The sequence below is a fragment of the Rhipicephalus sanguineus genome, chromosome 2 (assembly GCF_013339695.2).
Source record: "Rhipicephalus sanguineus isolate Rsan-2018 chromosome 2, BIME_Rsan_1.4, whole genome shotgun sequence".
NCBI classification, from domain to species: domain Eukaryota; kingdom Metazoa; phylum Arthropoda; class Arachnida; order Ixodida; family Ixodidae; genus Rhipicephalus; species Rhipicephalus sanguineus.
In genome coordinates this window covers 74,281,129-74,289,086 of record NC_051177.1, presented here as the reverse complement: position 1 = coordinate 74,289,086, position 7,958 = coordinate 74,281,129, and the positions used below count along the sequence as shown (strand labels likewise).

At 42.5% G+C, this 7,958-nt stretch overlaps 1 protein-coding gene across 1 annotated transcript in view; it reads left to right on the top strand.

Moving 5' to 3' along the window:
• The first annotated feature begins 419 nt into the window (after positions 1-419).
• Positions 420-7,958, top strand: part of LOC119383178 (alpha-2C adrenergic receptor) — a 313,876-nt gene continuing 306,337 nt past the window's right edge. The window contains exon 1 of the mRNA XM_037651211.2: positions 420-488. The gene's annotated coding sequence lies outside the window, so the exon portion shown is untranslated. The remainder of the gene's footprint in view (positions 489-7,958) is intronic.

The following is a 7,958-nucleotide window of genomic DNA, read 5'->3' as shown; positions in this document are numbered from 1 at the left end:
GAGTATTGTAAAACTCACTCAAGGCAATGTCCTTTTAAAAGGAATGTTCTCACGTCATGGATAATGTCCACGTGTCGACAACAATGTTCACACACAAGACACACAAGAAACGTTCGCACTTTGCCGAAGTCTCACACTCCTTTGTATAAAATTCTTGTTTAAATCAACCTTTATTACTAGCGCAGTAAACGAATACAATACAGTTATATATGCATAAGGAGGTCCCAAGGTTAGAAACGACAGGCGGTACTACTACTGAGCCTTTGTACTGATGGTGCACATATACTGCAATGATGTCAGTGTAGTAATGACAACGTGGCTTTCTGGTTTACGCTTTTCAACGCATCTTCATATGCGCTTCACTCTGGCTGTCTGGTAACACTTGTCATTGAACGTATGACCTTTTTTTTTGCCTGCAGGTCTAGACAGTGAACACCGGAATACATTGGGCAGCGAAACAGGGACTCCCTCTGACATCTAAAGGGCAGGTGAGTGTTTGCATTCGTTTGTACCTAGGTATTAAAACGTCACAATGGTACATTGGAAGAATGTAAGAGTTTTGATACTATCTGGCAATCACCGGGCAACGCAGCCAGTCTGAAAAGATCAATTACTAATAAGCATTCTTGCTTCGCTTCGATGGATTTCCACGCACAAGATTATGCGACTTGTAGAAAAAAAAATATACGCACATATATCACCTGTGGAAAGGCACGTCCACATACCTTTTCACATGAAACACAGTGGGCTGCAGCCTAGCACTTCCTGATGTCTGTGGACGTACTTATATTTAGTGACTGAGATGCACCAAAGCTCTAATCTGAAATTCTCATCTCAACTGAGTATCTGCATACGCATGTAGGGCCTAAAATTTCCCGTCAGGATGACTTTTGAGACGCCGGAATACCCCGTAGGAGACAATGGTACAGCTTGCCATGCATCTTGCCGAGCTTCGTAACGGCCAACAAATATATCAGCCTACGGAAAGTAGTGCGTTACGAAATGCAGTGTAAGTAGAATGGAATCAAATAAAGACCTCACTCTATCTCACGTAACGAGGTCAGGGGTCCGCACACTGTTGACAGGCGTAGTCCTCGCGCTCTTATATCTGGGAAAGTCAGTCGAAACTTCCTTTGTAAACTTTATCCATTTCTCTCAAATACCGCATTTGCGCACAGATGTTTCAAGGAGCGTAGGAACTTTCCAATTCCGAACGAAACCAGCGTGTCGACCATCCGAAATGAATTTTTGCCGAATGAATTTTTTCCTCTTAGACGCATCAAACGGTAGCGTTGTGCGTTGTAGGCAGAGAAAGACAAGTTCAAGCCAAGCCGACCGAATTCAAGCCAGAAGGAGCCAAGAAGAATGGAGAAGAAGCGGAGCCGGAGGGCGAACACAACATCCGGACAAGCACGTGAACATTCCATGTTCTTGCCCCGAAGTTGTCTCCGCTCCCGCTCTCGCCTGGCGACAACGAGCAAGTCTCCGCGACGAGCAAGACAGGACGTGTTTGCCGGTATAGGGGATGCCAGAACATGCCTCGCGAAAAAGTCGGATCAAAGCGAACAAGTGCGACAGATGGCGTTCGTGAGATTCGTTTATAAGCGGGGACCTCGACGTGTTGACGCCAGGGCTGGTTCAGTCATCGTGGCAATCGCAGAAGCCGTCTTCTACAGAGGAGATTGTTGTGCCGATTACAGATTCAGTGAACTATATATATATATATATATATATATATATATATATATATATATATATATATATATATATATATATATATATATATATATATATATATATATATATATATATATATATAAAAGCGTTGGGGAATGTTGCTGCTCATAATTGTCGTTTGTAAAGAATACAGCGGTCGTTTCCTATTTTGCTGTATACCTTGGCTACAGAAAATTGCAACTACAAAATGTATTCCAAATTGCGAGGACGCCAAACAATGATGAAAGACAGCAGTTTCCAGGTATTTTAGGTGCAACATCCGCCGTAAAAATAAACACCGTAATATCACACCACGTCATATGTACTACAGGGTCGTCCACACGAACATCTCATCAGGAGGATTGAAGGCCGCATACTAGCTGAGATTTAATACATAATTTGGATAATTATTAGTGTGTTCACGGCCACTATTCTTAGATGTCTTATAAAAACGTACGTTATATGACGTGAATCATTTCTCTCGCGAAATAAAATTCACGTTCTAGTTTTACCGGCTTGATTACTTATGAGGCGTTCACCTTGGATGTGGCCGGCCCTGTCCATTCACCGTCCACCGTACTGTGCATCTTTAAGAAGAAGGAAAAAATCAAGGCAGCTTCGCTCTAGTGCCAGGCCTGACGGATGTGTGGAGGTGGGCGGCATATATATATATATATATATATATATATATATATATATATATATATATATATATATATATATATATATATATATATATATATTTCTCTTTGTCGCTCTTCTTTTTTCTCTCTGTTTCTCTTTTCCTCTTTATTTCTATTATAGTTATTTATTTATTTATTTATTTATTGCACCCTCAAGGCCCATGGGCATTACAGAGGGGAGTGGTAAACGGGAAATTGTACAACAATTGGGTGGTAACATTATACAGTAAGATAGTAACACAGTAGCGTAATGAAACAACACACTAGTAATAGCAATACACACAATGTAGTTAGGCAACGCTTTGAGCAAAGGACAGTAAGTACTAATGTAAAGAAACGAGGTAACATGACATTAATTCCTGCATATACAATTTTGGCTAAATTTTCTAAATCTCGACGGCAAAACGATAACAAGATCATGTTAAAATTTCCTAGTTAAACAATGTTAGCTACGTCCTTGGGACAAAGTTTGTCACTGATGGGCGACTATGTCATTGGGAAGGTGGTTTCATTGCTGGGATGTTTTGGGGGAAAAGGAATGACTGGAAGTGTTAGTATTTCTTGTTTGAATTCTGACTTTGTAGCACACGGTGCGATAAGTAACGCAGCTGTGAAATGAACTCATTTTGAAGAGATGGATGATGATAGAGCTTGTGAAATAGAGAAGTCGGCTATCTTCCTCTGAGACGCTAGTGATAGAAGGCATAGGTTCGCTTTCATTGAAGTTATATGCTGTAAGTACGGTTATAATTAGAATAAGTGAATCGAACTGGATTATGTTGAACGAGCTCGAGAGAAAAGATGAGGTTTTCGTTGTGTTGGTACCACACTGCTGCAGCATATTCTAATTTGGGGCGCACTATAATGACTGGTAAAGTAGTAGTTTTAAGGATGATGGGGCATTAGAATAGTTGTGACGTAAGTAGCCAAGCGTACTCTTAGCTCTACTGATTATGTACTCAATGTGAAGAGACCAGGTAACATTTGAAGTTATACGAACGCCCAAGTAGTTACCTGAGTTCACAGGAACTAAGGGGATTTCATTCAAATGTTAGAATGGAAGGGTGGTGGAATTTTCTGTGAAAACGCAAAATTTTACATTTATTAATATTTAGTTCCATACGCCAGGTATTACATAAATCACTTATGCTTTACTCTATCCCCTCCTCCTTGCCCTCCTTCTCATGTCACTTCCCTTTCCCACCCCCTTGGTATAGTATAGTATACAAGGAAATGCTATGCTCTGTTAGCGTGCCTGGATAGCCGACTGGTTACGACGCTCCCCTTCGAAACGTGACTACGGTGGTTCGAATCCTGCCGTGCCAAGAAATCTTTTCGACAACAATTTATCTCTTTCTCTTTCTTTCTCTTGCTCTTTCTTTCTCTCTCTCTCTCTCTATCTCTCTGTACTCGTTCCCTCGCCCATTTGCGTTGTTGCATGCCATGCCAGAAAGTCGGCGCACGTGTTGTGGGAGCGAAGCAAAAGGTGATGAAGAAGACGAAGAGGAGGAAGAGAGCGTGTATCGGTTCATGATCGTGGTAGTTTTTTTGTTCGCGCTACCCGGTGCCGCGAAAAGGTTAAAGAGCTCCACTCTTCAAAAGTCAAATAAACTTCACTCGCTTGTCCAAGAACAAGCTGGAGTATTACGGACTGTGGTAAACTTTTTCCGGCAGCCTGTCTTTGAGAAGAAAAAAAAGATCAAGCCAAATAACACATTTCTAGAGAAGGCAAAACATTTATAGTGATAGCGACGTATTTGACGACGCGAAGCTGCGTACATAGTTCATCTTATCGCTCTTGTACGTTAAGGAACATCACGGCGACGGCGAAGATTCAAGAAGTGTCCCTGTCGTTCTTATCGCAACAAATTACAAAGTTTATTACCCAACTTCGAATCTTCAAATCGTGGACATATATCTACACGCTGATAAAAATGGTCAAATATTATGCTTTCTAGCCGGAGGACTGCATCCACGCACGAAACACGCGATAGATAGAAAGTGACAATCAGCTGTATGAAGTGTGTGCCAGCTGCGTACTCGTGTATCGCGTGAAAGTTGTACACACGAGCGTTCACGAGAACTCTTCCCGCTTCATGCGGCGGGCCTTGGAAAAGCTTATGCGCGTTGACTTTACGGTGTTTATTTAACGTGTGCGCGTGCTTTCCGCGGGAAAAAAAAATATTCCAAGAGAATGCAGAGGGGCACGTCCAAGGTCATGCTTCTCGAACGAGGGTTTATATATGTAAACACGAAAGACTGTAAATCACGTGCGCCTGGCTCTTTTAACGCGTAGGCTGCCAGCGTAGAGATTAGTACGGAAAAGGCTGCCGTTATTTATAGGCGCGTTTTCTGGAGCAAACGCTCGTAAAAAAAAAAACCCAGTTTTTGTCTTTCTCAAAGATTTGATTTGGCTCTTACGTAGTTGAGGTTATTTTTCTTCCGCTTATCTTATACCGCGTCCCTGGTGTTACACAGCGAGTGTTGTGAACCGTATCATGGTAAAGTTTTGTCTTGGATACGTCTCGTCATAATGTCGTCACTGTCATTGGCTTTATTATCGTCAGCCTGTATTATGGGCAGAAGAACCCACCAGAAAAGCAGCCATTATTTATTTCCGCACCAGATTTTATATTATCAGAAATATCTAAGTCATTGTCAGGTCCATACCTTCTCCGTTAACCGATTATCAATGTCTTTCCCCCCAGTTGTGTCCGCTATAAACATTAACGTCACTGTTATTTCACCCGCTATCGAGCTACAGCAACCGCTTTTAATTGGGCTGAGTCAAAATTTCCTTTCAATGGATCCCAATATGTGGATTTTTTTTCTGTTTTACTTCTTGTTGTCTAACCATCACTGAACACCTTTATGATCACTATAAAAGAAAGCGGTGCAAATGTTTACACCGTCCTCAACTTCAGCTATTTATTCTAATAGTAAGACGGCTAATTAGCGTAATCATCGACGCATTTCTGCACTATTTTGACTTGAAACAAATTAGAAAAAAGGTGCGGTTGTAATCTCATAGTTCTCGTCATTATCGATTGATCTTTTTTTCAGCTTTCGCACTGCGCTCGAAGCTAAATTTGGTATACAGCGTTATTATTTTATTTATTTATTTGACAGGTGATTTCATGCCCGTTTTTCTTTTTTTTCTTCGACGTTATAGAAAAAATTTTGAAGAAAGCGAGAATCATAAGTACCGGCTAGTCGAAATTAGGAAAAACAAAAGCACGAAAATCGGCTGGAGGGCCTGACGGAATTCCTGATTTAGGCTCGCTTCTCGGATCGCCGGTGAAACAATTAGATTTATACGTTCCGCTTCGCGTTCTCCACAACGTACTTCCTCGTTGAATTTCTGGGCTTGTTCCGCGCTGCTATTCGTATTGATTCTTCGCTTAGCGTTTGCTCTCTGCCCAATTGGCAGTCAATGCGAGAATGAAGAATGATCAGGCGCTGCGAAGAAAATACATAAACAAGAAGCACACGGGCCAATTCTGTCTCTCGATATTATTCAGGCGCAGTCACTGAATAAACGCGCCGTTCTTTCGGAAGGTTTAATAGTGTTCAAGCGACGAGACATGCGTGCCATTGCTTCGTCGCTCCAGTTAACCCTTACCTGCCGTATAACACGAAGCGATTGGGACGCTGACGTACCTGCTGTATCTTTTTTCAGGCGCTGAGCATAGTGAAATATAACTAACTAGACGCGTTAGGGTTAAGATACGCCAGTTAAATACAAATATTTTAACTACTTTTATCACAAGGTTACTTATACTTGAAATAAGATAAAGTTAGTGAGCTCAGGTAGACAACTGCGTGTACGTGATCTGGTAGCGACGTCCGGTACATCCTAATTTTATACACAGTGAAAACTTCTTCCCAATGAATGAATAGTGCTGCAACATCGTGCGTACGTCGTTCTACTCCATATTTGTATTTTTGAAGTTCACAATCGAATTTTTTTGTAGTAATTTCGCCGTTCATTGTTCTTCGCATTAACCTTGTTTTTCCTTCACTAGTGCCTCTATTTTACGCGATGTTGAACCTAAAACAATCAGTCAGCTGATTGTTTTTCCTATCACAGGCATGCGCATTCCCGGTGTTCATTTTTTTTGTGTGTTGTTCGCCCGCGATTTGTTGATTTTTTTTTTTTCATAATAACTGTTACTTGGCAAGAGCTTCCTTTACACTTTTCCGCGGTGCCTCATGTGTCGCCCGTCTTGCTAACATCAGCCCTAAAATATAATTTTGCTTTGTTCATTTTGTCTCTTCATATGGACATGTTAAACTTTGCTTTAAATTTTGGTCCTAAATAATCGCGCGTTCATCGCTGCCGCCTAACTGGACGGAAGCGTGCAAACGTCTGTGACGACAAACGTTTAGAGGCGAAGCTCCTTAGGGTGTGGGTCGTTCCCTCCTCTGTAGTAGTAGTAGTAGTTGTAGTAGTAGTAATATGTAGCCAGCTCTAGTTTAATGAATTGCTCACTAGATGAGCAATTCACTAGATATCATAATTTACAAGACATCGTAGTGTTCCTTGATTTAATCACACTAAAAGACATACTTTGCGGGCGCTACATACTCTAGTGAGCTTTCAACTTTTTGTCTTAATGTACATGATAAAGAAATTATTTCTACAAAAAACGCAAAGCACACCTTGAGCAAGATGTTTGGCTAAATGGGACCATGAGGCGATGCGAAGCCGGAGCACTTGCACGATCGCGTTCCGTTGGCTTTCGTTGGGCATGCTACCGACCTCGCGTCGTGGAACGCGAAGTGGAACGCTACGCGCGTCGTGTCTTCCCTCTAGCCTTGCCGTTAATTCTCACAGGGCGAGCGGGGAACGCGGTCGCTCTTGGCGCGCTTTCTCTTTCGCTCGGGAGCGCACACTTTCCCTGCATTTCGCCGATCACAAAGCGGTGATAATGAAGGGACCACGTACACCAACAGTACAAAAAAGTTTGATGGTTAATGTATACACGGTATTTCACACTCTTTATATGATGTACTGGGCGAATTTCACGGAAGAGTTTCACGGTTTACCGATGATTTCCTCCGGAGCTTCGCCCCACTCATCATCATTCACCCCGTGGATATGCTGTGATTTTTTTTTATAACTGTTAGATGTTCTAAACGGCTGGGTTCGACCCTCGCGAAACCGCTTCGCGAACGCCGCGTTTCATTGTTCCACGAAAGTGCGTCCGCGGGCGCGACTCCTTTGTAAGCTTACAAGTACTGAAAGACCCGTGTTTACGCGTATGCATGCAAACGCGCGAACAGGTCAAAGCATATTATGTCAACCTCCCTTATACAGCCTCGGAAGTTGCACCGTATGGGAGGTGGTTCGCGGATGCGTAAAAGGAGCATAAAGGCCACACAGGAAAGTGCCCCCACAGGACGGCAGAGGGCGCTTGTATACTTCCCCCTCTGCCGTTCCTCGACCGATTCTTCCGCCCTGTGCTCTCTTTCGACCTGCTTCCGTTTTTACGACTTCCGGGAAAGAGTTACAGACGTTGTTGTTGTTGCTGGACGAGCTCTGCCCTGCACTGCTCT